Below are 14,477 nucleotides of genomic sequence, written 5' to 3'. Positions count from 1 at the left end.
GAGGTGCTGAGCTCTTCTCCCTGGTACACAGTGCCAGAACAGGCAGGAATAACTCAAATCTATGTCGTGAGAGGTTTGGACTTGACATGAGGAAACACTTCTTTACCCAGAGGGTGGCCAAAACCTGGAATAAGCTTCCTGGAGAAGTGGTCAAGCCCTTCCCCAGCCATGCCTCTCAGTGTTGAAGAGGCATTTGGACAGTGCCCTTAAAGCCATGCTCTAACTTTGGTCAGCCCTGAAGTGGTCAGTCAGTGGGACTAGATATTCATTGTAGCTGGACTATTCAATATATTCTATTCCATTCCATGTTCACTGTGAGTTGAATAATGACGAGACTATTATAGATAGATGACAGGGGGTTTCAGCTCCAAAACAACTTGAAATAACACGTAATATGGGCTAGCATGTTGACTAGAAGTCCAGAATCTTCTTTTAGGTATTTCCAAGCTGCGTCCTACGTAAGGTCCAATAGATCATACCATTAAAATGTACACTGAGCATGTGAATGTCTTTTATCTTCTTTTGCCTCTCAGATGATACAAAGTTTTTTCCAGAAAAGGTTGAGCTGTGCAGCTGAAATTGCTGTGGATAAAAGACAGCTACACTATTTAGTTCCTCAAACTATGGTCGGTTTTCTATTGCTAGTGTTTATCTCCACTGCTTCTTCACACAAAGAATTTTGCAGCTAACTTTAAGACAAACTTCACAACCAAAAGAGAAATGATGCTGGGATTATAATGGCTCCATTCAAAGTTACATTCATGACTTCTCTTGTGATGTGCGTTCAACAGGTACACAGTCACTTTTCCCATGGTTCCTGTAATGAGAGAAAGAGTAGGGTTAATGAATCAGAATAAACATTTTTCTATTCCAATTTGTTCTAAGGTAGCAGATCTATTTTGATGTTGATTTAAAGTCAGTTTAAATGCTTTGAAGAAGCAGGAAGGTGATCTCAAATAACTCGTCTGTGGAACCTCAGTTATTTCTGACATGGGGGTGAGTGTCCTGCGTCCAGGCATGAAGTCCACAAGGACTCTGTGGTAGTGACTGGTATCAGGCTAGTGTGTCAGCAGAAAACTGGTGTTTGTGTGTGTCTCTGACAGGCTCTGCATGAGCTCACTGTAGCAGGCTCCCCTTCCCTCTCCATGATGTCAGATGCTGCCCCATTTGCTGCAATGACAGCTCACTTAAGGGACACATGCCAGCTTTGCCTGTGCACAAGGTCCCCTACCTAAAGCCATTTGATCTGCTTCATTTGGTACCAGCTGTGCCAGGATGCTAAACTCTCCCCGATGAAGGAGCCAGTAAAAGCAATTCAGCATTCCTACTCTAAGCATGAAGGAGAAGTGAAGCATGAGACCTCGTTTCATTTACTCAGTGTAGAAAATTTGGATCCTTCTTTCTCTCAAGCCAAGATTTGTCCCCGGGTTTGTCTGTTTTCTACCCTCCCACTGCATCTCACTGTAGCAGGCGTCTGGCTGGCTGCTATTTGGTTTTAGGCATGGAGGGTGGAGGTGATGCACTAGAAGGGGGCATTGCAGTCCTTCTGAGAAAGGCATCATTGCTCTGCTGTTGTTAATCTTTCATTGGCATTGAGAGGTGGCATGAGAAATGTCATTGACTTGGGAGCAAATAGAATCAATGATTTCATTCAGCTAAAATGTCTCATTGAGGATGTCACTGCAACACTTTCAGCTCCTCAGACTACTGGGTGGTACAACAGAAGCCCATACCTAATGTAGCTGCAATCCTGAGAAGCCAACAGTTCAATTCCTGCTTCACTTCAAATGGCCAATAAATCTCACTGAATGATAGATGGTTAGGTTTTAGAAGGAAGGTGAAGAAGAAAATTAGCTGGTGCTAATTCTGAGAACCCTGGACACCAGAATGTTGCCTTAAAGAACCCAGAAATGAAACAACACACTTTTGAGAAAATATTAGTATAGAAGGTAAAATAAAGGCTGGTCTTTATTGGAGGCCTCCAGGGGCAGATATGGAAAATGCCCGCCCCCCCATGGGGTGAATACAGTTCTATGAGTTTAGCAAATTAACATAACTGACAAAAATCCTCAATTAGACATAAGTGGTGAGATAATTCCCCTCCACTCACACTACGCTGCTTTGCTCCACTCACACTATGCTGCTCTCTGATGCCAGCCTAGCTGTTCTCTGTTTTTCAGTATTAAGAAATCACTCCAAAATACAGACTTCTGCCACCTCACTCTGCTGTGGTTGCTCCAAGGTCAGAGTGCAAGACAGAGATTTTGTTTTCACCACAGTAATGTTGACACACCAGCCTGACACCAGTCACTACCTCCAGTTCAACCCTATCAGGGTGTCCCGCAGTAGTAGGGAGGAGAAGAGAGATCCAACAGGCAGGAATTGTGCAGCAAGATTGATCTATTTAATTATTTTACAAACTCTTTTATAGACTTTTTTCTTCATAGTCTAATTGGTTAAAGGATCAGCCACCCCTTGGGGTGATTGGCTAAAATCCTAAAACATCCATTGTCAAAATATTTTTCTACTGTACCATAAACAAAGCTCTGCAAGGTCGCAGGTGTTCATAGTTCATAGAACTCTGCTAATATCTTCCGTGAGAGAGAAAAGTATCTCATGGGACTGGAAAGAAGCAAGAAAAATTATTGCTAGCAGCAATATTGTATCCACAACTTGTCTTACCATAATCCATAAATTTTTCCAAGGAATCCCAAACTGAATTCGATGCCTGTGCTCTGCATCAGGACTTTGGAAATGCCAGCACTTCCCTTATCAACATTAGGAAGAGCAGCAAACTGAAAAGTTGCAACATACATTTGTCTTTACATAAAGAAAATCTTTCATTTACAATGGCTCCAGCTATATTATTATTCATTCCAGTGGTGTCCTGGACTGATGTTGTAAGAAGCAGTCCCTGGAGTCAGTTAAAATAGTCTCACCTGTAATTGTCCTGACTTGCCTAAGAGATTCTTATTTAGCTCTGGCTAGTGTATTTTTCAGCATATATGAAAAGTTGTGTTCTACGTCTGCCTTGTTCTGGTTTTTTTAAATTTTTTTATTTTGTTTTGTTCTTTTTCCCCAGAAAGGTATCTCCAGCACTTAAAAGAGCTACAAACAAACAGCAGGGAGTGGAGGCAAAATAGCCTTTGCATCCAGATCACAGCTGAACTTTCTTTGGTCTTTCCCCAGTCTCCATTTCTGATCTGTTTCACCTTATTGTAGATGTATGCATGACAATAAATACTCCACTCATCCAGCGACTGTCTCTGGGAGGAAATTTGAGCTATTTCTATCATTAGATGAAAAGGCACTTTGGATGCTAACAGTTGCTATAACAGTCACTATAGGAACCAAACTCTTCCTAGTCCTTGGCATGCAAGACTGATTTTTCTTACACTGTGGGGAAAAGAAATCTTTAGCTAATAATGTTATGCTAGTCTTATTTTAGAGGCATTGCAGCTTCTTGCAGCTTTTATCAGAGGCAGCCTTGGTAAAAATGAAAATTAAATTTCAACACCTTCTCTCTTCCTTTTCCCCTCTTCAAAACAGTATTGAGAAATGTTCACACATTGCTACTCTTCTCCCTGTTGTATCTCAGAAACGACATGCAGAAGATGAGAGAGCTAACAACATAATAATGACATCTCCTGACTGTAGGTCTCAAAAATGTGCTTTCAGAAGGAAGACCTCTAGTAAATCTTAATTACCAATGAATTAATAACTCCAACATATAGATTAAATGTTTTAAAACTGCAAGTGCCTTTAGATGAATGCATCTTGTATAATCAATAACAAATGCATTGCTGTGTAGAGGGAGGTCATGAACTTCATATACTACTCTGTAGTCCCTGAACACCTGTAAAACAGGGAAACTAAAATAATATCTGTTATGCCAAGGAAAATGATGAATGGGGTTAGAGAGCAGACTGAAGGTTCAGGCAGCTCTTCTTGGTGCTGTTCTAGAATAAGGATTTTCTGTAGATGGGGTAAGGATTTGCAGAAAATATATGAGCTGAACCTGGTGGAATATTTTTCACTGTGCCCAGATTTCTCTTCACCTCAGTGTAGTTTTGTTCAAACCCAGTATTTTCAAGTACTATCCTATTTTTCTTTTGAAGCAAAAGATCTAGTCTTGTCCCCTTCAATGTCAAGGGACGAATTTTTGATCAAGGTTAGTGGAATAGTAGATGAGCAATAAATAAATTAAGGAGTGTTAGTAGACTGAGTGAAGGTGTCAGTAGTGTCAGTACGTCAGAGCTGATGTGCACCAGGTGTTGACACACACCTTAACAAGGAGAACAAAAGGACTGCTGAGAAATGGTGCAGAGGCATGGGTCAGAGCAGCAATACACACAAAGCTAATTGTTGCAGTACAGTTCTTATCTACCCATGAAGAAGTCTTTGAAGCCTGTACATATTCTGTATGTCAAGGTAGAAACAAGTTTCTTCTGATCTTTCTCTACACATCTGCCAAAAAACCCCCTTCTTCCTGTTAGCCAGTATCTGCTAAAATGCTTCTAAAACCCAAAAACAAGATTAAAAGTTAAGGGTAGTTTTGGAAAGGAAGAAGAAGAGTCTTCTTGGGAAGTCTTTTTTTCTCATTACATCGCCTCAGACTTTGTGTAAAGTTGGCTTTGTGTTATTCCACCTTGCTGGCAGCAGAGAGAACTGAGCTGAGATGTCTGGAGCTGCAGGTAGAAGTCAAGGTCTGTGCCTTAACCTGCCATGAGACCCATGTTGAGGTGCTCATGGGAAGAGATCCATAGCACAGCCAGGCACTTCTGTCCCTTCAGTTTAACCCCTGGGGCAGAAATAGGATGAAAAACTTGGAGGAAATATTTTAAGAGTATCTTAAGAATTCATGGGGAGGTTAGGGATACCAATTTGCTTCATGAGGACTAAAGCTATTAACCATTCCTATTGAGTTTCCCCCAAAATGATCCCTCCACCCCTTGTCAAATAGACTTGGAAGGCAAACATACTCAGATTTCTGAGTATGTAAAACTCAAACTGTAAAACTCAAGAAATTCCAGCCTGATTGCATATTTTTGGTGTATATGCAGGATTTCACTTGGACTGTGGGGAAGTAAGGTCTACCTAATGTCAGGAGACTCCCTCATAGTCTCCACCATAGCCCTGTAGAGAGCCATGCTGGGGCATGGGCTGCTCCAAAGCTGTTCCTGAGCTCTGTCAGGGCAGCCCTATGTGGGCAGGCAACTGACAAAAATCCAAGAATGGCTGCTGCCACAGAATGCAGAATAACTGCCTTCCAGACTGCTGCTTACAGCACTCTCAAGGGATTTGAGAGACAAGGCTTTAAGCAAGTCACAGACCTCATACTGCCCTTTGCAGGGTAGATGCTCCAAATGCTAGACTATTACTAGACAAGTGTGTGGTAACAATCTCACCTCCTGCTCTTCCCACCCAGAGAAGAAAAATCATGATCTAAGGCATCAGGTGCTGAGTCCTGGTTTCACAAAGACGCCTACCTACACCCCTGTTGTCATGAGAAAAACATCCCTATCTTCAGAATTTCTTAGCAACTGGCAGAAGTGCGTCCACAGTCAGAGTTTCTCTGAGGAGCCTGTTTTCAATCTACATCCCCAAGTTGGTCTTGCATGACCTGAAGGCTGAATATGATAAAGTCCAGCTACACAATCTGGGCTCAGGCTCTTGAGATGTGAAGAGACATTGTGAGAAAGCACATTGGCTAGAGATAGGCAAAGTATGGAAAAGAAAACAGCAGGCAAAGACAACTTTGTTGAGACTAGGGTAAACAGCAAACTGAGGAGATTTCACTGGGAAAACTGTGACCTGAAAAGATATTAAAATAGGAGGGAAAAACAAGGACTCCGAAGCAAGGAGAAGGTTCAGCCCCTCACAAGGTGGAATGGAGGCCTGTCCTTGGCCTGCCAAGATTCATCCAGTGCCTTACTGGGGTGGTGGCTCTGCAACTCCCCAGTCTTAGCAATTAGACAATAGTGAACTGTTTTGCAATGTCCTCTATGTGTGGGATATTCTGTGTAAACCCTGCTATTAGTTTCCATCTGCTTATGGTAAAAGCTGCCTGAACAAAGTGACGGAGTCTGGGCTGCATAGTTAGTGGGCCTTTTCTCCCTTTTCCACTCATCCGAGCATAGGAAACTTCAGAAACTGTCTCAGTCCCTCTAGACCCAACTTTGCAATGCAGTGTAGGCTTTGCAGGACTGAGCTGCTGAGGTTTTATGTACATCTGGGCCAAATGAAAGGTGATGGCAACATATGGAGATGCAGGAGTTTTCAGGGAGCAATGGAACATGAAAAAGGTGAGCAGAGGCAGAGTGAATCAGAGTGGTGTAGTGTAGATTTGAAAAGATATTTTAAGTCATCTTTTATATTATATGACTCATCAATATATTGCTCAACATGTAGAATTTACATGACACATTTCCACATGCCTTGAGATATAACTCAAACCTTGATCTAAAAGTGCTGCACATTCCAGGGCTCTAAATATAGCCTGCAGATGCCAGAAGGGCAGTAAGATGGGATCATTTATCATTTAGCCCAAACTAATAAAACCTCTCTGCTGACATCATCTTTTGCAACATTCATTACTTTGAAAAACTCCCCTACGTAAATAGTTTGGAGAAGGTTAACAGCACTCAGCAAGAGAGAGGGAGAACCTGTCTATGCTCTTATTGAAGCATATCACGATGCAATTGAACAGGATCTGCTTTCTATATTGATTATCATTTTTCTAACTAAGATACACATTTAGCTTTGGTACAGTATGAAAATTGTTTTAGAAAAAATTAAAAGGAGAGGAAAATAACTTTCCCAAAAGCTTTCACAGGGAGTGAAAATTAAAGGATCACATGAATGAGTGTTAAGAGTGTCAAACCTGCTGCCTGATTCCCAAAACCAAATCAATGCCCTGTTAATGTCAGTCTCTTTTGTAATCTGACACGATCAAGAAGCAGCCCTTGGTGGCAGGACCTGGCGGAATTGCTTACATTTTTCACGGATTTTTTATTACAGTCATAGAGAACTACAAAGCTTCTTTGAAGTTCTGGGGCTGTCAAAGTAAATGAAAACTGTTTGTCTTGAATATGCTTTGGTTTAGGATCTCATTCTCTGAGGCAGAGGATGCATCTATTCATGTTTTTTGGCGCTGTGCAACACAAACCCCCTTTACTTTTAACATAGACTTTGGTACTACCCAACTTTAATGCAGTTGCCTGTGCAAATATGATGAACACTTTTGCTCTGAAGTTTCTCTGCAGCTGGTACTTTAAATTTGTCTTTAATGTGAGTTTAAAGACATATATTTTTTTCAGTGAACCAGTGTCACTAAGTAAAAGTGAAACACACTCCTTTTGAAATGGAAGAAGTACAAACCTAATCCCTCTGATTGTATCACATCCTGGAGGGAACAAAATTAAAGCACAAGGCCAGGGTTTAAGACTGTTGAGAAAAAGAAATTCCTTTTGTAAGCCTTTACATGAATTGTTAAGGGTGGGTCTCATCTCCCCTCCCTCATCTCCCCAGCATCTCCCCTCCCCAGCCCTCTGAATAGAAATTAGGCTCTATTTAGACAAAAACATGGGAGGACTGCTCCTAAAGCTAATGACAGCAATTGCCCATGGCCCATGTGCTGTGAACTTTAAAGCTAACATTTTTAAATGGTGAGTCAAAGTCATCACCAAGAAAAGCCACCAATTCAAAGTAAAAGGCAGGTAGATGCTGCTTAGTGCCTGAGACACCAGAGGATGAAAGGGAAGAAAGTGGAGAGGTTGGGATGTATGTCATATGAGGCTCTGGTATCTAGCTCAGTTAGCACAGTTCAGGCAGATGGCCACAATGAATATTTAAAGAGATGTAGCAGGTGAACTGTAATGGAAGTAGAAGTAAAGCTGATGTCAACATGAAACCACACAAATTTTGTACAAGACCACCAGTTCAGAAGTTTTAAATTTTTAAAATATTTTTCACTGCCCAAAGATCTCCAACATAGTTTTGATGCCATGATTTTTACATTGGTGATCCATCACATGTGTCACACCCCTGCATTTATAAATTCCAGATAACTTGTGCATCCCTTGTAAGGTAGTCATAGAATCAGCCCCAATATATTACTGTAATATACTGTATATATCAGGTCACGACTATAAATAAGTCAGATTATGACTATACTGGAACATCAGAATTGTGACGAACATACTAGGAACAGCCATGATTAACCCTGAGAGATGCTCTGCATGACTTACCACAGAAAAAGGAAAGGCAGCTGACCGAGAGCTGGTACAATTTCAGAATAGACAAGACAACAAAAGGCAGCAAGCTGATCACCAGTGTTATTTTTCCTACACCTACAGAGATCCTTCTAAAGTGCATAATTAACTTCATTAGGAAAATCTTCTTACCAGTCTTTGGTAATTCATCTGCCTATGGAGAAATCGAAAAGTTGAATGATCAGAAAGATTTTATTAGCTATCAAAAAATGTGTGAATTTGATCTGAGGTTTACTAATGGCAGTGAGACTCTTGGAACTACCTTGTCAATAATCCAGTGATTTTTTTGAGTATTGTGCAAATAAGAACACAAGGCATGTGCTGATAAGAACTACTGATGTGAATATATTTAGTGCATTGTAGCACTGGTCAGCAGGTAACAGAGGACAGGATGCTAATGACAGGATAAACTAGAGAAAACAAGTTCACTTTGGAACAAACCTATGCCCTGAAAAGAGCATGTTATATATTCATTAATGCTAGTAGCTAAAACTACAGAAGATAGAAGTATCATTTGAGGGAGGATCTCCAGATCTGAACATTTGGTTTCCGCCTGAATTTTACTGACCATTGAGAAATATAAAATAAAACTAAAACCCTCAAAACAATGACAGTGCCTGTACTATGCTTTTGTCTACCCATTTCTACTTTAATTGTGAAGCTGAAAGGTAACTAAATGAAAAATGGATTTATGTGTGAATAACAACATATCAAATGAAAGATGCGTCACCAGAATATTTTTACACATTTTTGTTCTTATTTTTTTATCTCAAAGGTGCTCTCAAAAATATTCAAGTGAAACTGATTTAGTTTGCAAATCAGGGCTATCTCTGCACTCTGGCAGAATACTCACCAGCATCTTGAGGTGTAAGTGTATTGCAGAGACAAACAGGCAATCTTATAAACAGATTAACACAACATTAAGAGGAGGTGCTATAGCTGGTTACGCACCACCCTTTTGCTTCTTAAAATACATAACCGAGAAAAGCAATCAAATATATTTTATTAAGAGACTATATTTTTTTTTCTGTTGCTTTTCATTGTTAAATTAGTTGTATTCAAAAGAAGAATGATAGCTTGAACATAATCAAAATTACCGCAGTGAATATTGAGGTTCTGCTTTCATAATCCTTGCTTTACACAGTTCATCCAAATGGATTCCAGAAAAACAACAAATTGCAGATGTAAAACTGAATACATCTGAGAGATACCATCTATAAAAACCAAATGAACTGTGTTACCGTATAGAGTATGAATCTCACCTTACTTTTTTTTTTTCCTAAAAAACATTACAAATTTACCAAACCAAGTTTCCAAACAGTTCTGGCTGAGTTTTGTTTTCTTGTCCTTATAGGTGGAGAATACAACCACAGACTGTCACTCATCTGTGTTGGTTTTGTGGCTTAGGCCATTCTTCAATCACGCCCATTCACAGTGCTTCAGTTCATGCCTCTGAGCAGTCACAACACGCAAACGGGATTCCTTTTTTATGTAACAAAACCAGAAAATGTGTTTCCAGAGTTGATCTTTTTTTGCTCCAGTTGCCTGCTGGTACACAGCCCAAAGGACCAAACTAGACTGATTCTAAAGCAAGACAGGTAAAGCACCTGTAGGACAGATATTGAATCCTCAGCTCTCCTTGCTTTGCTCCACTCACACTATGCTGCTCTCTGATGCCAGCCTAGCTGTTCTCTGTTTTTCAATATTAAGAAATCACTCCAAAATACAGATTTCTGCCACCTCACTCTGGTATGGTTGCTCCTAAGTCAAAGTGCAAGATAAATTTTGCTTTCACCACAGTAATGTTCTGTGTTAGTATTTTTACCTGCCTTTTTACTCATTGTTTCTTTTTTAATTATTATTGGTTTTAGTTGTTTCCTGATTTTAGTTTTACAGTTCAGTCATATGATGGACCGAAGACTAGCACATAAACAAGGTTGCAAAGAGTTATATTCAATTCTTTGAGAAAACCACATGAAGAGGACCTTAGGCTTATGTACTGGGTGGACCCTGTACACTTTTCATGCATTTATTTTAATCCAAATCGCAAACCATCACTTATGAGGTCATCTTGACTTTCTGTGTGTATCAAGCTGATACCAAATTGATTTCTGCCTTTTTTGTTTTTATATATTCTCTATATCCTTTGCATATGTATTTGTACCTCTGTAGCCTATTACTGTATTCGTAGCTAGCCCCAGTACTTTTCCCTACCCTGATAGGGCAAAACACATTCCAGAGGCTCCAAGCTGGGGATCCAAAGCTTCAATCCTCTCTTGGTTCTTCTTGAGAGCCAAGGCTGATACCAGCTCTTCGAGACACATTTTCATAAACTAAGTTTAGTTCCTATCTAAAGAGGGGGGATTTAGAAAACACTTGTGTGGATACAATATTGCTGCTAGCGAGAATTTTTCTTGTGTCTTTCCAGTCCCGTGAGATAATTTCTCTCTCACGGAAGATATTAGCAGAGTTCTAAAAGCTATGAACACCTGCGACCTTGCAGAGCTTTGTTTATGGTACAGTAGAAAAATATTTTGACAATGGATGTTTTAGGATTTTAGCCAGTCACCCCAAGGGGTGGCTGATCCTTTGACCAATTAGACTATGAAGAAAAAAGTCTATAAAAGAGTTTGTAAAATAATTAAATAGATCAATCTTGCTGCACAATTCCTGCCTGTTGGATCTCTCTTCTCCTCCCCTACCACTGCGGGATACCGTAATATTTGGTGAACCCCGACGTGTCCTGCACGCTGTGAGCCAAGCTGCATTTCTCTAGAGGTACGCTGTTTCCTTCCCCCCCCTCCCCGGACTGGGATGTGCGACGGGACGGGAAAAATGGCAACCAGCGGCTTAGAAATCGACTCTGTGTTATCAGCCTGGAGGGGTGTTTTCAGTTCAAAGGACACCTCTGTTTCTGAGAACTCACTCCGTGAGGCATTAGACTGGGCTATCAGGCATGGATTCTTACCGAACTCAGAGACTGCCCTGGACTTTGGGTGGCAGCACGAGTTCAGGTCTGCTCTATTTCACGAATTCCCGTCTGGGGATTCGTCAGTGCCGAAATTACTGCGCGCTTGGCAGGGTTTGTTCAAGCTGCTGATAGAGTTTACATGTCACAGCAGAGCTGGCTCGTCCGATTCGGAGGCATGTGATAGAGAGATATCGGAAAACCCCCCCCCGGCTCCACAGGCGGGGGATGCTGCGGAGCCTGCACCGGGTCATGATGCGCTGCCGCGGGACCCCTCAGCCCCCGAGGACACCACGCCGGCAGAGCAACTGGCGGGGGTGTCGGGGCAGCAGGATGGTGCACAGCCCGCCCTGCCTTTCGGTTCTGCAGCGGCAGCCGCGTTTGCAGCGCCGCGTTTTAGTGGGCTCGCGTCCTGAACCCCTATGGTGGCTCCAAGCCCATCTACGCAGGCACCTGCCGCACCGAGAATGCCCGGGTGCGGCTCGTCACCCCCCTCAGCGACAAACTGTTCCACACAAAAGCAGAACCAAGCAGTCGACCTTTAAATACAGCATCCGCCTATGTTGGCAGAGCTCCCGAACATATCACGGCAGCTGGCGGAGCTGCTCAGCTCGCAAAAGCAGCTGTTGCAGCTGCCGGAGACACCCCACTGCGCAGGGCACGCCGTGCCCACGCCACCCGCGAGAGATGCTCCCAACCCAGAACCAGCGGCGGTGGCGGCGGTCGCGGTGTCAGCGACCGGCACTGCGCCGGCGTCCCAGCCGCCAGTGGAGCTGAGACCGGCGAAAGAAGCGGCAGTCGCGGAGGCCGTGCCCCGGCCTCCAGCGGCTCTGGGTGCTACCGTGGCACAGGAGACAGCGGTGGCTCCGGGCACTGCTGCAGCATCGGAGATGGCCGCAGCAGCCCCAGCGCCGGATCGGTCGAAACCGCCTGAGATTGCATCCTCGATAGCGGCTGAGGCTCAAACCCCTGCACAGCCAACTGCAGCCACTGCTGTCAGTTTCTCTTCTGGTCGATCGATTCTTCCCCGCCCACCTCTGTTCGTTCACAGCTCCTCAAAGCTGCTCATACCCGACGATTCATTCTCAGGCAGTGAAGCAGAGGAGGCTTTGGCCCCAGGGCGTAAAGCCGCTGCAGCCGGGCAGCAAAAGAAAAGGCTGCTCCAGTCTCGCCCCTGGACCTTCCTGGACTGCACTGTGACAGTGTGTCCAAGACACTACAGCTGTTTCTGGGAGGCACTTAAGATGCAGGCTCTGGAGGAAGGCGATTGGGATTTATTGGAAACACTGGGGATGCCAAGCAGAGTTGAGGATTCTGAGAGTAATCAGGAAGCTGTTACACTGCATCCACAGGCTGTGCCAGTGGTTCAGGATGGCAGTGACTCCCTCAAAGGGGAGATTCAAGCTTTCCCAGTGTATAAGGCTCTCCCAAATTCAGGCCAGCATGATAAGCATGAGGTAATTGCCTGGAAGGTTGCACAGGATCTGCAATTCAAGGTTGCACAATATGGGCTCGGTTCTGCTGAGGTTATGCAAATGATAAGGGTGATAAATACAGATTTGCTTGCTCCATTTGATATCAGGCACTTAGGTCAAATCCTATTTCAACCTGTACAATGTGCACTTTTTGAGAATACCTGGAGAAAGCTGGCCAATAAGACTGCATTAGGGAATATGCAGCTCCCTGCTGAGGACCCTAGACGTGCAGTGGGGACGGATGCTCTTATGGGACTGGTCCCTTCTCTGATCCCAATCTCCAGCATACCTTTCCCTCTAGCGTCCGGCAGGAAGCTCAACAGGTTGGCATGGCGGCCCTGTTGAAAACCATAGAGCTGTCTGATCCTAGAAAGCGATATACTGAAATAATTCAAGGGAGATCAGAGTCATACCTCTCTTTTGTGGAGAAGGTCACTGCTTCTCTCGAGGAGCAGGTTGACAATAACAGGTTAAGGCAGATGTTGTTAAAGCAGTTAGTGAGAGATAACGCAAACGAGGAGTGCAGAAAAATCATAGATGCCTTACCAGGGGACCCTAAAATCACAGACATGGCTGGGGCCTGCTCTAAGGTGGGATCTGGGAACCAGAAAAGTCTGCTTTGGCTGCATTCCTGCAGCCTGTTCACACGTCTTCTGGTCATGAACCAAAGCAACCCAAACACGCGAAAAAACTGAAACGGCCTAAGCCGAGCCAAAAAGAGAACACACTGATCCTCCAGTGCAAGAGGTGTGGCAGGCCAGGGCATTGCACGGGCTACTGTAGATCCCGGACTCATGCCAATGGTCAGCCTTTGTCGGGAAACTTCCGTCGGGGTGCAAGGAGGGGGAATTGCTCTCCGATGTAGTCTCTCCCCCAGAGAGTGGCACAGATACAGGCACAGGCCTACCCAGCCACCCTAGAGACAGCACCCAGGGATCAGACGGGTTTGACGTCCACACCACAGCTGCAGTCGTCTTAGACTCTAGAGGTATTTATAAGGTTCCCTTGGATGCATATGGACCCTTAGCCCAGGGATCCAGTGCGATGCTGGTGGGAAAACCTGACATTACCCATCAAGGAATCTTAGTGCACTCAGGAGTTATTGATGCTGACTTTAAAGGTCAGATTTGCGCTATGGTCTCCACGCAAAAACCCCCTGTCACTATTCCTGAAAAGACCTGCCTTGATAAATTAGTGCCTTTTAAGTCTTGTGTCCCCAGGATAGAACAACAAACTCACAGAGATAATGGCAGTGGATCTACGGGACTTCCGCAGGCCTTCTGGACTGCAGACATCTCTGACCAAAGGCCACAGATGACATGCACCCTGGTCCTGCCGAACGCCCCTTCACCCCGGACTCAGCTTCGAGGTTTGATTGATACAGGTGCTGATGTAACTCTCATCTCCTTCTCTGTGTGGCCTCCCTCATGGCCTTTAGCCCCGGTGGGATCGGCCATCGCAGGATTAGGAGGAACCACACAGCCTGTGATGGTGAGGGACCCAGAGGGACACACAGCTACAGTCAGGCCTTATGTTACTACCACTTCCCTTAACCTTTGGGGACAGGACGTGTTGGCAGCTTGGGGGGTACAAATTGGGACAAATTTTTGATAGGGGTCACTGTGCGTAAGGACGCACAGTATCTTACACTGCCTTTGCGGTGGCTGACTAACGCACCAATCTTTGAGCCACAGTGGCCCCTACCAAAGGAGAAGTTAGATGCCCTTCATCAGCTGGTTCAGGAACAGCTACAAAAGGGGC

Source organism: Corvus moneduloides, chromosome 1 (genome assembly GCF_009650955.1).
Source record: "Corvus moneduloides isolate bCorMon1 chromosome 1, bCorMon1.pri, whole genome shotgun sequence".
Lineage (NCBI taxonomy): Eukaryota > Metazoa > Chordata > Aves > Passeriformes > Corvidae > Corvus > Corvus moneduloides.
The sequence above is the reverse complement of the archived record's forward strand: the minus strand, read 5'-3'. Positions refer to the sequence as shown.